This window comes from Bidens hawaiensis, unplaced genomic scaffold (assembly GCF_021521415.1).
Source record: "Bidens hawaiensis isolate Kalapana, Puna unplaced genomic scaffold, B.hawaiensis_p1.1 tig00013688_1, whole genome shotgun sequence".
Taxonomy (NCBI): Eukaryota; Viridiplantae; Streptophyta; class Magnoliopsida; order Asterales; family Asteraceae; genus Bidens; species Bidens hawaiensis.
In genome coordinates, this window is record NW_027492163.1 from 656,971 (window position 1) to 677,416 (window position 20,446).

At 36.6% G+C, this 20,446-nt stretch overlaps 1 pseudogene across 1 annotated transcript in view; it reads right to left on the minus strand.

The window, feature by feature from the left end:
• Positions 1 to 4,005: 4,005 nt before the first annotated feature.
• Positions 4,006 to 20,446, minus strand: part of LOC143544682 (cullin-associated NEDD8-dissociated protein 1-like) — a 37,015-nt pseudogene continuing 20,574 nt past the window's right edge. The window contains exons 3-13 of the transcript XR_013137290.1: positions 9,866 to 10,073; positions 9,665 to 9,760; positions 9,339 to 9,581; positions 9,013 to 9,261; positions 8,290 to 8,466; positions 7,462 to 7,608; positions 7,192 to 7,308; positions 4,572 to 4,740; positions 4,419 to 4,496; positions 4,186 to 4,324; positions 4,006 to 4,100 (exon numbers count right to left, since the gene is read on the minus strand). The product of XR_013137290.1 is annotated as a cullin-associated NEDD8-dissociated protein 1-like (transcript). The remainder of the gene's footprint in view (positions 4,101 to 4,185; positions 4,325 to 4,418; positions 4,497 to 4,571; positions 4,741 to 7,191; positions 7,309 to 7,461; positions 7,609 to 8,289; positions 8,467 to 9,012; positions 9,262 to 9,338; positions 9,582 to 9,664; positions 9,761 to 9,865; positions 10,074 to 20,446) is intronic.

Sequence of the window (20,446 nt, forward strand, 5' to 3'; positions counted from 1 at the left end):
GATCTAACTTTGTTTACAACTAGGTGATACAAACTAAATCCAACCCGTTAAGCGGCGTTACTTCCTATTAACACACTTGCGTCAATTCACTCAGCATTCATCGCAAGGCAAACATGTAGCATATTGACTTTTTAATCCAATCCGGTGCCTAAAAAACTGTTAAAATGGGTCAACTACAAGTAGTTGGTGAGTTTTACGAGTTTCAAGAAATCAGTTGTGCGTACAACAATCACAGTTTGTAAATACGCAAGTATGTATGTATGTATGTACGTTCACAAGTACGTTTGTTTGTATGTTTGTGATGTAATTATGCTAAGCTACAGTGAAGCCTTGACTGTTCATGCTGCGTGCCTCCATTTCCCATGCTCAGTCAACCACTGTGGCCCCCTCTCCGCCCACAACATGCCCCGAGTAGCTATGTCTAACACTACATAGCGTGTTTGTATAATTATGGTCATGTGCAAACGGGATAAAGTCTCAGCAACACATGCCGGCTCCGTTTGGGTTTGTCAAACCAATAGTACTATTCACAAGCCACCGCTCGAAGTTAATCACTGTGTTCGTGGGGACTTTTGTGTGTTAGCACTTAAATAATTCCCATCATCAAACAATTCATAGTATATAGATATGTATCAACATGTTTTTCACCCCAAAAGTTCGTAAAAACAGTTTAAAGTGGGGTCATGAAACTCACGGTTTAGTCGTATACAGTAGTGCGTCGGCTCGTAGTTCACTTTATTTGCTATCACTAGTCCCTATAATTAATATTATAATAATATTAATATTTTAATATTATTATAATCGTTATACTAGACTGGGCTGTATAGCTAATCTGGGTATAGCTGTTAAACCCAGAAAGTGTCAGTACGCTTAGATTGTGATGTTGTTCAATGTCTAATACTTAAACCGAACTTGGCTCAGTTTCCTCGTTTTCCTAGCTGAGCCAAGTTGTTCGTTTATGCGTTCAGAAAAAATTTATGGGGATGTAAGCTTAGGCAAACGTGTTGGTCAATAAAATGATTAAGTTTTAAAGAAATATCACAATTTGGGGGGTCTGGATTCGATACGGAGCTCATATCCGTTTATTCAGTTTGATTTGGAGAAAATGCGCACAATTTATCCAAATTGTTCGGATTTCTCACAAAAAGTTCGTTTTTACTTAATTAATCCAAAAATATGATTTTTGACCACTCTTGGTGTTATGATATTCCAACGGGTTCGTTAATCATGAACTCGTCGGTTTTTATCAAAATTGAATTTGTTCAATCTTTAAATTAACATAATTAATTATCTGCTAATCATTAAATTATCAAAATTTAGCCACTTATTTATTAAAATATGTAGATTTTTATAAAAATATTTTTGAAATTATTTACTAATTTATTAATTTATAAAAAATCATTTTATCTGCTATATTTAGCCCGAAAATCATCCGTTTATACCAAACGATTTTTGAAAAATCCACCAAAATTTATGAATGACCAATATATATTCCAGAATGACCTGGAAAAATTCCAAACTCTAACAATCTTGCCAAATATCCATTTCGAGCCAAAAACGATATGAAAATTCAAATTAACGCAAATGCACAAAACATACTTAGGGTTTTCCAAATGACCCCAAATTTTACAAGTGATCATAATATACCGAATTTGAGTTCCTCACAAAATTTCATACTTTTTCAAGCATTTTAACTATTTTTCCCAAATAAACGCCCCAATTCGGTAACAAATTCGCCAAATATTCTCGGATGGTCAAAAAATTACCAAATTTGAAAAGGGACCCGATGATATTGTACCTGATGTTCCTGCAAAATTTTATAACCTAACAATATGCACATCATAATCGAATCCTAAACATCCCGTTATCGAGTGTTTCGGTATTACCTTAGCGATTTTGGTTCGTTTTCGCCCTTCTAATCAAGTTTTCGGGTTCTTGTGCTTGTATGAAAGCTAGATACAGGTCCTATATCACAAACCAAGCAAGTTTCATCAACATGGCAGCCTATTAACTTAGGGTTTTGGCTATGGTATTGAACCGAACTTTTGAACCGTAAAACACCGTTTAAACCCTATAATCCGTGTTTGTGGCCAAAAAAGAGTATGATTATGATTCCTAATCATGTGTATAATCAAAATATGTTTTTGGGCCATTTTTAAGGTTTTTGCATGGTTAGGAATGATTTTTGGTAATCAAACTATGTTTATATGATATTAACCATAATTAAAACAATTTAAAAATGATAAAATTTAAAAAAATACCTTAGGTTTTGATATTTTAGAGTAAGAACAGAAGATGTTGTGCTTCTGGAGAAAGTTTTATATAATATCAATGTTAGGTTAATAGAAAAAAAATTGGAGCCTTAAAGGGGGGTAACCCCCACTTGCGACCGGAAGGGTAGATGGGCCCTTATTGGGCCCATTTTATCCCAAACTTCTGATTCTACAAGCCCGTACGTGAAAAGCCAAGTTTAAATTTATTCCGGGTTCAGTTTTTGGAGCGAAAAACATATCGGGTACGACAAACAGCGCGAAAATGATTGTTTTTCAGCTATTTTTGTATAAATTTATAAAAACATACTATACGTTTGTAAAAATCGCAAATATTTTCATGGATCGCTTAAAACATTTCAAATAAGTGTTTGGTAAGTCTTTTTCGGCTTAACAGATGATACAATGCTTGGTTTGGAACTATCTTTCGCGTTTAAATCAATAGCGGATAGTTAAATGAGCATGTTTTCGTTTAACTGGTTTGCTATCGAACTAAGGCCATAATATTAATATGCTAGCTTACATTAATCGTATATCACTTATAGATGGCCCCCCGAGATAGCTGGGTCATAATTAGACCCGTTTGGTTATTCGTTCGTTCGTTACGCGATAAGCGGTTAAACGCTTATTCGATTTGTAAATACTGAGGTGTAACCGGTTTTGTCACGAATGTCACACGATCCGAACCTCGAACTGACCCAGAATTTTTTATATTCGACTCTAAAAGTAGTGTACCCGACCCAACCCTAACTGGTTCTAGGAGGCATCCATAATGGTAGGGGGGTGTGGTGCGGTTTTGGTCTAAAACCAAACCAAAATTTTGGTTTTTGGATTTTTGAAACCGTTCGGTTTTGGTTTTTTCGGTTTTAGTTTTGGTTTCAATTCGGTTTGGTTTCGGCATAAAATAATTTGGTCAATAATTAACTAATTGACCATTATACATTTGCCTAAAATATAAGAGTAAGATATTTATAAAATTCTTATAAATTACTATGAATAAATAATATAAAATAAAAATCTAGAAATTCGGTTCGATTTGGTTTTTTCGGTTTTTTTAAATACAAAACCAAAACCGAACCACAAGTTCTGTTTTTATAAAAACGTAAAACCAAACCGTAGATTTTTATTTCGATTCAGTTTTTCAATTTTTTGGTTTTCTTGGCTTCGGATCAGTTTTTTGGGTTTATTGCACACCCTATATAAAGGTATTTGAAACCTGGTTTGGTTCCTGGCAATATAAGTCTAATAATACCCAAATAGGAACCGGCTAAAAATAACATTTTGTGTGCATCTAGTGGCAAGAAAAGAATAGATCCATTTGCATAATAAAGTTTATTAGATGTTTATATACTTGGAAGTTGGAAGTTAGGTTAATAATAATAATAATAATAATAATAAACTCAGGGTCTGTTAGGCATTAAGAGGCTCACTCTGAATCATTTAGAGCTAAGGGTGTTTAATTCACTTAAATAACACATCTTGATGGTAAAGTTTCAGTCGTTTTTTAGTTAATAAAAAAAAAAAAAAAAAGGCTAACTCACAATAAGTGGTGTGTAGCACAAAATAGCTTCTCTTGATTTCTTTTCCTATCATTCTTCCATTAAAACCCTCTATCAATCACCAAAAACAGTTGAAATATAAAACCACAAGCCCCAAAGTAAAATCTAACACCTACCCTATAATATTTAAAAAAAAAAAAAAGTCTTCCATTTCCAACAACTAAATTCATCTGCACTCACTCGTTACGAATCGAACAATACTTCTCCCATATCGACGGAGATTTAGCTATTTCACCCATCAGATTCTTGAACAAGGCTACAATCTCCTCCACTGCAAATAAGGAAAATAAAAACCCATCATTTTTTTATAAAACTGAAAAAAATGCATAAAAAGGAAGAGAGATTATTGTACATACCTAATGCGGTTCAAAGATGCAATGGCTCTAAGTGCACTCCGAATCATATCTTCATTGCGATCAACTTCTTGCTTTACAGCATCGTGTTTAGGTTTGAAGTTAACCGTCTTTTGAAGAGGCTCCACCAATGAATCCAAAACTGTAAACGTTTAACATACCGTGCATCAGGCATTAGCTACAAACCAGCGTAATGAATCCCCAAACAATAAATGGTTAAAACAAAAACCACTCACTTGCTAACACGGCCAACGGACACTTGTCTGCAAGTTTCGAGAGAATAAGATGGCAAGGCATCTTAACATCATAATGATCTGTGTAATGTAACTATATATCAGACAGTTACTATGATTATTATTGTTATTCCTAGTACAAAACAATGCGCTTACCATCAAGACCAGATTTAAGGTAAGGTACAATGAAAGATGCAGGGTTTAACTGATCAAGGCAGTTATCAAGCAATGTATCTACACATTCAAATGCCGCTTTCCTTAACTCAAGCCCGTCATCAACCGTATGCTTAAAAGGACCAAGGTCAACCGTTCGAATCAGTTCTTTCTGCACAAACATATTAAAGTCAACAAAGTCAATATCTAATTATTTCGTACAACTGAAGCTGATTTGACTTCCCATAACTATAGATAGGGGCGTGCATGAAACCAAATTAACCAACCCATAACCAAGTTAATCAAATTAACCGAACCGATAGTCACATGGATCGCGGTACAGGAACTGGTACGCGGTTCGTGCATTCCAAAAATTTGGTACGAATGGGGGTAGGTTCATTCGGAACGCCAATTCGGTACGTGGTACGGTGTACCACATAATTTGGTACATCGTAACATCAATCAATCAATCAATCATACTTGGTGGAAATCCCACCGATAGCAAAGCTATAGGTAGGGTCTGGGGAGGGTGGGATGTAGGCACACCGTACCTCTATCCAATAGAATAGAGAGGTGGCTTCCAGAGAGACCCTCAACTCTAAAATCATATGTATGGGAGAATATAAAAGGCGATCAAAGTTCCACAGCAACTCTAAAATCATATGTATAAAAGGCGATCAAAGTGATAATAATATATAGATATATTGAAATAATAAGAATAAAATAAAAAAAAGAAACTAATAATATATGAAAAGAAAATAACATGATGGCTTGTGACCAAGAATAAGGTAAAAAGAAGACCCTAAGGTTTTACTTTCTCCCTAAAAGTCAGTAATCTTAATTCTACGTCTCCAAGAATTCCTATCATCAACCATGTCCTAAGAGAGGTTTAGTTCTAGCAAATCATGCCTAATCCTCTCATCCTAAGTCAATTTAGGTCGGCCTCTACCCCTCCTCCTCTCTGTAGTAATGTTTTTTACAGATCTAACAGGATTCGTTGTCTATCTTCTCTTCACATGTCCAAACCATCTCAATCTCCACTCTCTTATTTTGTCTGATATGTTAGCTACCCCTAATCTCTCCCTAAACACACCGTTTCTTATTCGCTCTAACCTTGTGTACCCACACATCCAGCGTAGCATTCTCATCTCTGTTACCTCCATCTTCCACTCTTGTGCCTTCTTGGTACATCATAACATATACAAACACAATTTATATAGATTTTTTTGTAATATTTTTTATAAGTTTATAACATAAGTTAACTAAAGTTTAACTTTAAATAAACTTTTAACATATAAATAACATCTATCATCTATAAAGTCAGCCATAAAGTTAAAGGTAAATTTTGATAAAAACTCTATTTTAAAGGTAAAAAATGTAAATTTTAAATATAAAATAAGACTAGAAGTGAATAACCCTAATTTCAAAATCCGCCGCCGTTTTCCTTCTCCTCTCCGGCAGCCTCCAATCTCCTTCTCAGCCTCCTCAATTAGCTACCCCTTATCTCTCCCGAAACACACCGTTTCTTATTCGGTCTAACCTTGTGTACCCACACATCCAGCGTAGCATTCTCATCTCTGCTCTCTGCTGCCTCCATCTTCCGCTCTTGTGCCTTCTTGGTACATCGTAACATATACAAAAACAATTTATATAGATTTTTTGTAATATTTTTTATAAGTTTATAACACATGTTAAACTAAAGTTTAACTTTAAATAAACTTTTAACATATAAATAACATCTATAAAGTCAGCCATAAAGTAAGGTAAATTTTGATAAAGCCTCTACTTTAAAGGTAAAAAATGTAAATTTTAAAAATAAAATAAGACTAGACGTGAATAACCCTAATTTCAAAATCCGACGCCGTTTTCCTTCTCTCCGGCAACCTCCAATCTCCTCAGCCTCCTCAATTAATAAAATATGGCGGTTTAAACGAGAATTAGATGAAAATAGTAGGATTCTTTCAACAATCGGGAACGGTCAATTTCACTGCTCCAGATCGCTTTTCTGTGGCGATCGGTACGACTTCGTACCCTTTTCCGGTACAGGCGATCCGGAACGAAGATCACGGGGGTGTCACGTTTCCTGTGACTATGACCGAATCAATAACCAACGGGTCGTTTTGACTTCTCTTAAAATCTGAAATTAGCGGGTCAGTTTTGGTTATTCATATTTCCATAACCGACAAAACCAAGCCGACCCACGATTTAGTCAAAACAAAGTTAACCGACCTAACCCACTACCTCTAATGATTTTTTTAATGCTATGTAATATATACAAATGTCAAATGGTAAAACTCAAATTATTCAAGCTCAATAATAGCATTTTTACTAAGTGGTTAAAAAATTAAACAAAATGTTCAGGCCCAATTGCATTGTTTTGCCATATTTTAGTCAGGTTCAAACATTTCATGACAAATTCTAGTTCATGGCATAAGCATAACCAAATCAGCATGTACAACTGATTAACCCTAGATGATTGGTTATCATTCTTTGGTTAAGGTTAACAATAGTTCAGTTTTGGGCCACAACTGACCAAACAGACCCATATGCCCACATGGAAGGAGGGGGATTGGGGGGGGGGGGGGGGGGGCTATTACATATTAAAAGAAAATATAGCCGTTACCTTGATAACAGTCTGGTCATAAAGAAGCGGTAATAGTTCAGGAAGAAGACCCTTGATGAGGCTTGGCTTGTTGTGGCCAGCTGTACTCAAAGCCAAAACAGCTGCACGCCTAACATGCTGCCCAAATTTATCAAAATTTACAAGATCAGTTGCATTAGCGATAATATAATAATAACTCCTTAATGTTTGATCACACATACAGATATTTCTTTAAAATTAATATAATCCAAAACTATACAATCCTTGAAAGATTTTCTGTGTTAAACTCACCCGATCCTGATCCTTGATAAGCATCAGGAAAGAGGAAATCTCCGGGTACAAGACCGCATCAATGTTCTCGGGACGTTCAACAATAGAATACTTGACAGCAACTGCAACTGTTGCTCTGGTAAATGCAGCAGGACTAGTTGTTCTCTCCTATACCAATATATATATATATTTCAGTATTAACTTCAACGTGTATATATAGACAAGAAAGCGCACGCGAATAAAATTAAACCAACCCTGCCCATTACAACTCGTGCTAGCAATGAACAGTTTGGCTGGAAGTCCGTTTTATTAATAAACAAACGAAGACATTCAAAACTTTTGGTTCATGTAGTTAAACGAATGAGCGTGCAAACATGTCCCGTTCGTTCATTAATGTCCGTGAACATTTTTTTTTCTCTTTTTGTATTCGTTAGTTTAAGTTTGTTTGTTTGTTTACGTCTTCATTTATTGTTAGGCCCATTACAATTTAGTCTAGTTTTATTAGCTAAAGTCACTCATTACAATTTAATCTAGCTATACTACTTTCAAGGCCCAACTTACTAATGTGCATGTCTGCTTCCAAATTGGTATTTTCACAGTTATGATCGTTTATATCCATTCATCTATGTTCAATTCTATTCGCCCGTTTACGTTCATGAACCATTCTTTTATATTATTAACGAATGAGTATAAACAAACATGAACAAGTTCATTTTCTTAACAAGCGTACACGAACAAGAAAACCCCTTCGTGTTTGATCATTAATTAGGTTAAAGTTAAAATAACAAACATGCCCCGTTCATGTTTCAGCTCAACAGACCTAATTATAATTATCTGTAATATTATTACCTTGAGGGCAGGAACAAGTTTTAAAGGCTTAATAAGAGCAATTTTTCCCAAACACTCAGCTACCACATTACGGACACCCTCTTCCTCACTTTCACAGTGGTTGAATAGCAAGTTAAGTATCTTTTCAACACTAGAATCCTGAAACTCGGCTTTATCTACAGATTGCCTAACTATCACCTGTAAAGTAGATAATAATATTAATAATAATGGTTAAATTGATTGCTAGTGTGCAAGGATTCTCATAAGGAATTAAAATACAGAAAACTGCATAAATGGGCCCCGCCATTAATCCCAGCTGGTTATTAACTGAAACGTGATTTAGTGTTGTCATTCATATGAGGGTAATTGTGTGTGTTCACTTTTGGAACCCTGACAAAATACTCTTCCAAACCGTAGAACTCTAAACGACGACTTCATCACCAGCAATTATTCACCGATCGAAGGTGATGAAGTCGACGTTAGGAGTTCCGAAAGAGGACTTCACTGGAGTTCCAAATTTGAAAAGACACAATTACCCTAACATGAATGGTACATGACATAACTTTTCTGTTAAAATCTAACTGGAAATGGAATTAATAGTCGGGACAAATGTGCAACCCTCACAGATATTTGGACCATGGTTGCAATTTTTAAATCCGGGGACCATACTTGCAATATGGTCACAAACCACAGGGAGCATTTGTGCATTTTTCTCTAAAATCTATATTAAGATTAGCACTTTACCTCTTTCAAAGAATGGAGCAACAAATATTGTTTTCTCTGCTGATTATCAATCTGATCAAGAATAAATGGCAAGTACTTTGGCAGATTACCAACAGCAATATTACCAAGTGCATAAGAAGCTGAAGATTTTATCTCTTCATTTGAAGACTGAAACGAACCAATAACTATATTTTCTATGTGTGCGTGTGAGCTCAAATCCTTTCGTCTGCCAATTTCACCCAAACATAGCAAAGCAAGGTGTTGTTTTGCCTAAAAACAAGATAAAACTAAACAGGTTCATAAAAATTTACCACCAGGGTGGCAAATCATCAAGGTGAGAAACATACCGAACTAATACTGCTATCATCTTTCAAGATCTCAGTGAGCATGTTTACTGTAGAAGAACATTCGTGATCACCTGCAGCAAGGCACAGGACAGCAACACATTGTGCTATGGAAAACAACGCTTGTTTTGCAATACCGCCTGATTGAGAAGATTGTTTAACAGCAGTTGAAAGAAGGGAATCCAGCAGAGTGCTAAAACTCGTGTTTGCAGAGTAAACTAAAGTAGCAAAAAAGCTTTGCAAAGCCTGCAATGTAAAAAATACAAATAAAGCAAAAATCGATTCTCTCGTGAAAAAGTAAATGTTTCATAAGATGAACAAAGTAGTACCAAAAGAGCCTGCCCTTGAAGCAATGAACTTTCCTGTCTGACATCAAGGTGCAGCACAGTTCAAGGGCAAGAGCCGTCATATGCAAGTCTGTATCACTGGTAATCAAACATCTTTTAGTTTCTTATTCTCTTGAGATATTTAGTTTCTTGTAGATAAACAATGGCATTCGAATATCTAGAAAGTCAAGTGGAAAAGAAAACCTGATCAAAGTTGAAAGTTCCACAATGATGACTTCATAGGCAGCAGAACCAATCTTATCACCATAGGCAACAATTAGTGTGTTTAAAGTACCCAATGTTGCCTGCCTTAATGCTCGATTAGCCTGTTTCCCAACAGTAGAACAATCACATGCTCTAATACACATGAAAGGTCTAGGTGTAGTGGAGAGGCAGCTATGACTGCAAAGGCCTGAAAACCAAAAGGAGCAGCTATTATACAAAGAGACGTGCATTCTTACCACTTAAAAAGGGTCTGTAAGTTTATCAACGAAAAAAGGAAAAATAATAATAGTAATGATCTTTCCAGGAGGACCACCATTACTCTACTCCTGTCAGAAAGAGGGTGTGGAGTCTAATTGGGTTAGGACCCATTAGGATTTCATCATTGTGTCTATATATACTGTGCATTATAACCCTTATATACACACTCGATACAAATATACAAATTACTGTCTTGCCTTCACAAAGGGAAAGATAGATTCATCATGTTTGAAGAACAAAAATCCGTATCTCTACTGATGTTTCATTTGACCCATTTGCTATATCATTTGTGGTTGTTTACTAGAAAATTGAGTATACGATACTAAAGGCATAGTTGTCAAATGTGCTAGGTGCACTCAAGGCGCATAGGCCTCGCCTAGGGCCTAAGTGCAAGGCGCAAAAATAGTGAGGGCCTAAAGGAAAAAAAAACACAGTTGAATAAAAATTTAAAATATATTATGTATATGAAAAACAATACTATTCTTCAAATAAAATAAACAAAAGCTATTATATAACCTTTAATATCATCTAAAGCTTCTAAAATAGTCAAGATTCAAATGTAATTCCAGAACTTGAATAACAAAATGTATCAATATAATGTCTTTGACATTTCCTAGATCTAAGTTTTAATTGCACTCCATGCGTTTCTTTTGCTTGGCTTTTATCTTCTCATGTTCTTGGCGTAGACAATGTTGAAGCGCATTTATTGAGGCTCGCCTGAAAAATGAGCCTAGGCGCAAAATGCGAGGGCTTTTAATAACTATGACTAAAGGTATTCGTTAACTCATGCAAACATGTAGGTATACAGACCAACACTAAGATTCTACCCAACGTTGACTGATAGTCATAAAGCATGGAGATAAACTAAGGTCTAAGGCCAAATAAAACACAACATATGGACCCTTGGTTTAAAAAAGCCTGAGGTGCTCTAAGGCATTAAGGTCTCGAGATCTAAGACAAGAGCTCCACGTACATGTATTCATATAAAACGTATAGTTTAGTTATGGATGATATCTACTACATCGCTAATCTTTAAACACCCAAAATTTAGATGATAATAAATACATATAATTTAATATATAAAGAAACCCTATGTACAATCAAACAAGCTCCATGTAGAATTAAAGTAGCTCAAGAAAACATATATACAATAAACAAACAAAAGTATCAAGTAGGTCTGGCAAACTGGGCGGGTAGGGTGGGTTTGGGTAATAGGTAAGAAGTTCAGGTCAATATGGATTTACAACAAAAAGACTTCAGGTCAAAACGTGTTTTTAAAAAGCATCAATTTGATTTAGATCACAACGAGTTTAGGCCAAAAGAAGTTTGAGTTGAAATGAGTCGTTTTAGGAAAAAGTACCACAATAAGTCCCCGCTATATATTCTTATGGTGGCTAGTGGCAGCACAAGTGGTAGTAGTGGTTATGATGTCGGCAACAACGATTAAGCAGTGGGAGAGGAACAATGGTCATCAGAGGCGCTAACCCATGCGGGCCCTTTTGAGTTAACAAGGTTTATAATAGTTGTCCATTTTGACTTGTTGACTAATTTGAGATAGTACAGCTGTTTCTAAACAACTAGTTTGTCTTTACAGTAGTGACACATTTACGGTTTAAACATGTTGCAGGAAAATGACAAGTAAAAGCTAAAATAAAGATGAGAGCACTTTAACAAGGAAAAACTGACGTACTCTAAATTATATATATCTTTTATAAATATTCCCTACACTTTTAATTGGTTTTGAGTTGGTGTTTATTAAATATTAATCCCAGATAGTTCATATTTGAATGTTAAAGCTAGAATGAGACAGCGGGCTAATGTTGTAACACCCCCGCTTTAAGCGGAATATATCCGGGTGTAATGTACAGATCACTCATAAGCTTGTAACGCTATAAAAGCGACAATAATTATATTTATTTCATTTCATAGCATAGAAAGTACACAAATTGTTCATAAGAGTAAAAGGAACAATAAACACATCATAAACTCACAAATAAGTTCTTTATTTAAATAACCTAAGGTATACTAATGATCTTTATCCTTAGCACTTCATCGTATCAACCTGCAGCACGTTTAAAATAATATATTTTGTCAACAACACATGTTGGTGAGTTTTCATAAGTTTTTGCGTATATACATAGATATAAAATGCGCGATTCAATGATCGTCATGCAATATTTATTCAAACATAATGTAAATGAAATAAAATAGTGTCGTCCTCCCGTTCATTTAGCCGAAGCCGTTGAAGTCGGGGAAATGAGAACCACCTTACGTAAACAACCGAAGTCGTAACGTTAGACGGCGCGGGTACGTCCCGTCGGACCCTCCCACTATGCGTATGCATTGCGTTTGCGTAACTTCCACCAATAAAACAATAAACACGTTGCAAGCAGGTTCACCTATAATCATAAACAACATGCACGAAAAATATTAACATGCACGATATAAGTGAATCGGTTTGTAAATATGCGCATAACTAAGGAAAGAAAAATTTGTGACGAGCTACACCCAAAACATTATAAAGCGTTAAAAATGGGGTTATGAAGAACTCACCTCGAAGTTGAAGATCAACTTGAAATAAAAAGCGAAAGCACGTTAACGAAATCAAAGCAACCGAACATCTCGAACTATAAATAAAATAAATGCGAAAATTTAATTAATAGCTACCAGGATTAACAAAGTTGTAAATATTTGGTTAACTGGGTATTGCATTTATTTAAATATAAGTTATGGGATTTTAAGCAACTTGGATATAATATTGTTTTGAAAAAGATTAAGTTAACGAAAGGTAATTTATTATATTACTTTAAGTTTAACGGAAATCTAATGATTTGAATTATATTAATATTATTCTAAGTTAGCAAATTAAAAGGTAACGAATTTAAGTTAATGAAAATAAAGTTTAACGAGTTATGAATTAACAAATTAAAGTTGACGAGTTAATGCTAACGACTCAAATTATAATATAATTTTAATGATTTAACGATTTAAGAGAACATTTGGCTAATAACTTAAAATTAATAAGAGAAATATGAATTTTGCAAGGCATGGGTTAAAGTTTGCGAATTAACTAATTTCTACCGGTTTTAACGAATTAAAAGTTAAATAAAGTTTAACGAATTTTAACAACTTAAAGTTAACGAACGAATTTATTTTAACGGGTTAGAGTTTATGCAAGTTGGTTTTTACATGGAAAATGGTGAGATAAAACTTATACTTATTTATAAAAACTTTGTTTAGTTTAAAATTGATTTTTATTTATTTATTATGATTTTTCATATAATTATTTTAACCAAACAAGCTGTCAAAAAAAAAAATAAAAAAAAATACAAGAATCAAGGCCTGACTTGGGTTCGAACGCGGGTCTGATGGTTGTTATAGCATGGAACTAACCACCAGACCAGTTATTATCGCTGCAATGTGAACAGAAATGAAAAATATATAAACACAAGTTATCCTTTATCTTCTTCATTCAAAACCCTAGGATTCAATTCAATCAAACTAGTCCATGTTTGTTAATTCTATGTTAGGGGTTTTATTAAATAGGTAAAAACTAAATAAAAACATATATTAATTACCCGGGATAATGGAGATTTGATGATGAACACGAGCTTGATGGAAAATATTCTTGGCGATCAAATTAACGATTTTTGAGAGTATATTAGTGAGTTTAGAGAGTATAACTGAGTTTAGTTGAATGTTAGGATGATATTTATAATCACAATTGGAGCGTATAGCATTATTTTGTGTTAATTGCGCTTGGCCGGAAATCCGGCGGGTATCGCGGCAAATTCCGTTAAGATTAAGATGTTATAACGTAGTATAATCTTATAATAATGATTTCTGTTATAGTCCAAAGTCAAATCGCGAATAATATTAATTTAGGAAAGAGATTGGAGGGATAACGGGGCTAGCCGGCGCCGTTTGTTAATTCAAGTTATCCTTTATCTTCTTCATTCAAAACCCTAGGATTCAATTCAATCAAACTAGTCCATGTTTGTTAATTCTATGTTAGGGGTTTTATTAAATAGGTAAAAACTAAATAAAAACATATATTAATTACCCGGGATAATGGAGATTTGATGATGAACACGAGCTTGATGGAAAATATTCTTGGCGATCAAATTAACGATTTTTGAGAGTATATTAGTGAGTTTAGAGAGTATAACTGAGTTTAGTTGAATGTTAGGATGCTATTTATAATCATAATTGGAGCGTATAGCATTATTTTGTGTTAATTGCGCTTGGTCAGAAATCCGGCGGGTATCGCGGCAAATTCCATTAAGATTAAGATGTTATAACGTAGTATAATCTTATAATAATGATTTCTGTTATAGTCCAAAGTCAAATCGCGAATAATATTAATTTAGGAAAGAGATTGGAGGGATAACGGGGCTAGTCGGCGCCGTTTGTGAATTCAAGTTATCCTTTATCTTCTTCATTCAAAACCCTAGGATTCAATTCAATCAAACTAGTCCATGTTTGTTAATTCTATGTTAGGGGTTTTATTAAATAGGTAAAAACTAAATAAAAACATATATTAGTTACCCGGGATAATGGAGATTTGATGATGAACACGAGCTTGATGGAAAATATTCTTGGCCGATCAGCTTAACGATTTTTGAGAGTATATTAGTGAATTTAGAGAGTATAACTGAGTTTAGTTGAATGTTAGGATGCTATTTATAATCATAATTGGAGCGTATTCATAGTCTAACGTTTGTAATCGAGTCTGTAATGTAATTATGTTTTTGATTATGTTTATGTTTATGTAACGAGCGAAGTTGTCAACAAGTTCGCTTAGGCGAACTTGTTGAACAAGCGAAGTTGTTAACAAGTTCCCTCAGGCGAACTTGTTGAACAAGCGAAGTTATGGACAACTTCGCCTGAGGCGAAGTTGTCGTATTTATATATACTGTTCACCGTAACAGTTGAGGAGAGTTCGTGAGGTTGGTTAGGGTTCGTTTCAGTTGATTAGTTCGAGAGTTACGTGTTTACAAGTCAGAGTCTGTAATAGTGACCTCGTGTCACGTGTTCGGGTTATCAATATAACGTGTTTAGGTTATTGCTCGTGTGTTTGTTTTATACGTATTCTACGCTCGTATCTACCTACGCAGGGATTCCGCACCTGCGCAGATAGCGACATCCCGTGTACGATCCGTCCAGGAACCTACAATTGGTATCAGAGCCATCGGCTCGATTGTGAGGTTCGGGATTTCACGCGGGTGTAGAAAACGTCTCGTTTGACCTATTCACGGGACGAGTTTTTGTTCGTATTGAGTTCTAATCACTATATACAGTCATTTTCAAGCCTTTACAGCGACCGGAAACTGCAGAATCGTCGACAACAGATCTGAATATTTTCTGTGTTCATCGGGCGAAGTTACTATTCTTCAGGCGAAGTTGCCGTCACTGAAAGTAGGGTTTCGGCGAAGATATAAGGTTAAGCGAAGTTATTCACAACTTCGCCTGCCTCATAAGTTCGCCTAAGCGAAGTTATCCTCAACTTCGCTTACCTGCTAAGTTCACCTAAGCGAAGTTATCCTCAACTTCGCTTACCTGATAAGTTCGCTTACCATAAGCGAAGTTATTCTCAACTTCACCGAGTCACACGAATTTAAGAATTTTTCCAGCGAAGTTAACACTTAAGCGAAGTCTTAACTTCGCCTTTAGTACTGTTTGGACAAATTTTTGAATTTTTCGGGTTTTTGAGAAGATGTCGCAAATTAACATCTCTGAATTGGTGAAAATGGAAGTCGAAGCGGGGTCAGCCACTAAGGCCCCAAGGCTGTTAAAAGGAACCGACTTTGTTGCATGGAAGGATCGGTTTATTCAGTATATTAAATACCAGGATGCAAAGATGTGGGTGTGCATCCAGGATGGATATATCCCACTGACAATGGTGTACGAAGGTCGTGATGTGGTTAAGAAGTACAGCAAGATGGAGGAAGAAGAGAAGAAAATGTATGAGGTCGAGAGCAAGGCCCATGCTGCAATTACTATGGCTCTTCCTCAAGAGATTCTCCATACTTTCAGGAAGTACACTTCTGCACGAGAGCTTTGGGATGCTCTTGAGAATAGATTCGAAGGGAACGTGGGTATTCGTGCCTCGAAGATCAAGCTGTTAAAGACCCAGTTCTCTGTATTCAAGCATTTGAAGAACGAATCACTCGATGATATTATCACCCGATATTATCATCTAATGACAGAGCTGAACAACTATTCGATTGCTTACAGAGAAGAGGAAATAGTTGAGAAGCTTCTCGATGCTCTCCCACCGAAGTGGGAAATGTACACTGTTCTAATGAGGGAAGACAGAGACTTTCCTAATTGTGATTTGGAGACAGCAGTAAACAAGCTCAGAACCTTTGAGCTTAATATGGTTCGTAAAGAGACACCAACAGATCAGATTCAAGACCCTGGTATGTATGGTGCCAAAGTTAACTCTGGCTCAAGTTCGAAGCCTGACTCTGCTGCTTACTACTCCAAAGGAGAGTCAGGTTCTGACTCTTCTCATGAAGGAAATGTGTCTGTAAACATGAACGGTGATGTTTGCTTCGTTGCTGGAGGATCAAGTGCTTCGAAACCTCAAGCATCCACAAGTAGTTTCTCTCCCAGTACTTCAAGCAATAACTACACTAAGATGCCAATGAGTGTCAAATCTGCTGAAGAGCAGTTTGCAGTCTATGCATCTTTTATTGCTTCTTACGAGAACTATATACAAGGGAAGATTGTGGACCCTGCTGTTTTGGAAGAGGATTATGACCAGATCGATGCTGATGATCTGGAGGAGATGGATTTGCAATGGCAAATGGCCATGATAGTGAGGCGAGTCAAGCGTTTCATGAATAAGACGGGGAGAAAGTTTGTTGGTGGTAGGCCCGGATTCGACAAGTCTAAAGTGAGGTGCTATAACTGTCAACAGTATGGGCACTTTGCTAAAGAATGCAGAAACGAGAGAGTTGAACGGGGTCAAGGCCGGTCTGCACAGCCTACTGGGATTAGTAAAGAAGTCAATGCCATGTTGTCTAGAGAAGCCGGTGAATACAACTGGAACCTGCATGCGAATGAAACTGGTGAGCAGGCGAATATGGCTAAGGTAGAAAATGAAGATTGTGAGAAGATGACTGGAGAGGAGAAAGCTACTGGTAAGGAGAAAGCTTTCATGGCAGATAACGATGGTCAACCCTCCGAGGTAAGTTCTAAACCTGTTTGTACAAAATGTGAGAATTTGTCTGAGCAACTTGCTACCATAACTGATCAGTATGTTCGTTTAGATGCTGAATTTAAAACTCTTAAAGAAAATCATCATTTTACTAAGGCAAGAGAAAACAGTTACAAAGTTAAAATAAAAGCATGTGAAAAAGATGTCAAAAGCTTAAAAACTAAACTTGCTGAAAAAATTGATGTAATTGACCTAAGTTATGAGGTTTTAGAAGAAAAGACTAAACTTATTGCTGAACGAGAAAAGCAGATTGCTGACCACCAGGTGAAAGTGGTGGAACTGAACCGAAAACTCGAGCAGTTCCGAAATTCCTCAGCTATTCTAGATCACCTCGTTAGTGATCAAGGTACCTCTGCAAAGAGGGGAGGAATTGGTTATCACGAGGTGCCACCACCTTATAACCACAACTACACTTTCAACCCTAGTATTCAGAAATCTGTGGATTTTGAAGTTCCTCAGACAGTTCCAATCAAGGTTACATGTAAAGAACCAACTGTTAGTAATGGCGAAACGAGTTCGCCTGTTTCTAGTGTAAATATTTCTGTTACGAGTCCAGTCTCATCGGATTCGGATAAGTTGTCCGAATCAGGTAAGACGAAAGAGAAGGTAGTGTTACCCACTGGTGGAGATAAAAATAAATCTTCTAAAAAGAGTACTCCACTCAACCCGTATGTCCCACCTTATGTGAGACGAACGGCTGGTAACACTGCCTCTACATCCAAACCAACATTTGAAAAGAAAATGGAGAGTAGGTGTTGCTTTAGATGTAATAAATTAGGACATCTTGTTGCAGATTGCCCTCTGACGCCGAGATACAGAGGTGTGAGGCCAAATAAAACTGAGAATAAGCATCAGTTTGATACTGCTAAAAATGAAAACTTTTCAAAATGCCAAAATGTAACTAATTCAAGTTTTCATAAAAACAAACCTCAGTTTTTCAACCAAACCACAAGATATAATACTTTCAATTCACATAGGTTTGGAAGGCATCACACTCAATCTTCAAGGAGATTTCCTAACAGGACTTACAGGAATTATCCTGATGCTAACTTTGGAAAGCCAGGGTACGGGACATATCGATCCAAGACAAATTGGTCTTGGGTCCCAAGATTCTAATTCTCTGTTTTATTGTGCAGGAACAGTTGAACAGGGCTGCCCACAGTCTTTGGATTGTAGATAGCGGCTGTTCCCGGCACATGACGGGCAACAAACACTTGTTGCAAGACTTAAAACCTGTTCAGGGAGCGAGAGTTAGTTTTGCTGGTGAAAGCGGAGGAAGAATTACTGGTAGAGGTACAGTGTCAAATGGAAGGATGACACTTGAGAATGTGAATTTTGTGGAGGAATTGAAGCACAATCTGCTGAGTGTGTCGCAGATTTGTGATAAAGATTACACTGTCCATTTCACGAAGAATGAAGCGATCGTGTTGAAGCCTGGTTTCCAGATACCAGACGAGTGGATAGTAATGAAAGCTCCACGTGAAACAAATACATATGTGATGGATATGAGGTCTACTGAAATGGCCACGGGAGAATCTTGTTTAATGACGAAAGCAAGCGAATCAGAATCTGAATTGTGGCACAGGAGAATGGGGCACATTCATCTTCGGAAGATGAACTTCATTGTCAAGAATGGGCTTGTGATGGGCGTTCCCTTAAAAAGTTTTAACTTTGAAGACAAATGTATAGCATGCAAGAAGGGAAAGCAACACAAGAAATCCCATCTCACCAAGAAGGTCAACTCTATTGCCGGTACTCTAGAACTACTTCACATGGATCTCTTCGGTCCCGTGAATGTAAAAAGTCTAGGAGGTACTTCTTACTGCTTGGTGATCACTGATGACTACTCGCGATATTCGTGGGTATATTTTCTGAAGTCGAAAGATGAGACGGCTCAAATGGTGAAGAATCTAATTACAAAAGTTGAGAACGTCATGAGTAAATCAGTTAAATACATCAGAAGTGACAATGGAACAGAGTTCAAGAACTTTGAAATGGAAATCTTCTGTCTTCAGAAAGGAATTGAACATCAATACAGCGCTCCGTATACTCCGCAACAGAATGGAGTGGCTGAAAGGAAGAACCGAACTTTAATTGAAGGAGCCAGAACTATGCTGGCAGATTCAAAACTTCCTGTGATATTCTGGGCTGAAGCAGTTGCTACAGCCTGCTATGTTCTGAATAGGGTGTTAACCGTTAAGAGACTTGGAAAAACATGTTACGAGCTTATGCATGGAAGGAAGCCCAACTTGAGCGGTCTTGAACCATTCGGGTCTCCTTGTTCGATTTTGAAGACTAATTCGAAATTTGGTGAAGTAGCCGATGAAGGAATCTTAGTCGGTTATGTTGTTGGGACTCCCAACAGACGGGTCTTCAATACGTCGACTTGCAAGGTGGAGGTGGTGTGTAACACCGACATTACTAGTTACCAATCGCCAAAACCAAGCAATGGACCTGCTGAGCTTTTCGACTATGTTAAGCTGTTTAAGTCATTTAACATCCCTAATTTGGAAATTTCTGAAGAAGAAGAAAGAATTGCGTCGAAGATGATACTTGATGAGGAAGAGAATCTATTGCAACGACAGCTTATTGAGAAAAGTCAACCTTCCACATCAAACACTATTGATACCCCTGCTGCCTTACCTGAAGATGAGTTTATCAATCCATTTCACTCTCAGCCAGAAACAACCATTGATGAGATCTCTTCAAATTTGGAAGATAATTTGCATGTCGGTGCTGTTCCGACCACGAGACTTCACAAAGATCACCCATTGGAGAATATTATAGGTGATGTGTCCTCCAGTGTACAAACCAGAAGTAGCTTGAATGAGCACACCTGTGTTTATACAAGCATTAAAGAAACGGGTATAATGAACGAATGTTTGTACTCCTGCTTTATTAGCCAGATTGAACCGAAAAATTATCAAATGGCTCTTAAGGACAGCTCGTGGGTCGAGGCCATGCAAGAAGAGTTGGCTCAATTCGAGAAGATGGAAGTCTGGACTTTGGTTGAAAAACCAAGGAATGTGCATGCTATAGGCACAAAATGGGTGTTTAAGTGCAAGAGGGATGAAAAG